A 531-nucleotide genomic window follows, 5' to 3' on the forward strand; every position below is an offset into this window, starting at 1 on the left:
GAGGCGTAGCAATCTCCGATTAATCCGGCGGCGGACGCGGACGCAGAGGGCGGCGGGGGCGTGCGGGGGCGGAGGCCGGCTGCGGCGGGGAGGGGCGGCGTGGCGCGCTCTGCGCAGGCCGCCGCCCGCAGATAATCAGGCCTGCAGTAGCCGGCCGGTGGCTGCGCCGCGAGGGCGCGCCACTCCGTCCAAACATGTTCGCCCTTTGCAGCTCTCGGCTTATCGGGGATAAAACATAGCGAGTGGAGCGTTACCGACCACTTGTATAAAACCCAGGCTGCAGTTACACGAGGGATAGTCAAAGTTTCAGTTATCACTTTGAAAAAATCAAACTGTATTACCCATGAATCTCGGTTACGGTGTTAGTCCGTACCCACATATACATACATATTTTGCAAGTAACCGTACGGTGCATGGCAGAAGGTACTTTGCACAACTACTGCTAGTCTCTCCCTTCCCTGTTCAGGTCACAAATGGAGCAAGCGAAAAACAGCTGTCTATATGCCCCCGTACCAGTCAAGCTTTCTCTTA

Source organism: Schistocerca serialis, chromosome 3, assembly GCF_023864345.2.
Source record: "Schistocerca serialis cubense isolate TAMUIC-IGC-003099 chromosome 3, iqSchSeri2.2, whole genome shotgun sequence".
In the NCBI taxonomy this organism is placed as follows: domain Eukaryota; kingdom Metazoa; phylum Arthropoda; class Insecta; order Orthoptera; family Acrididae; genus Schistocerca; species Schistocerca serialis.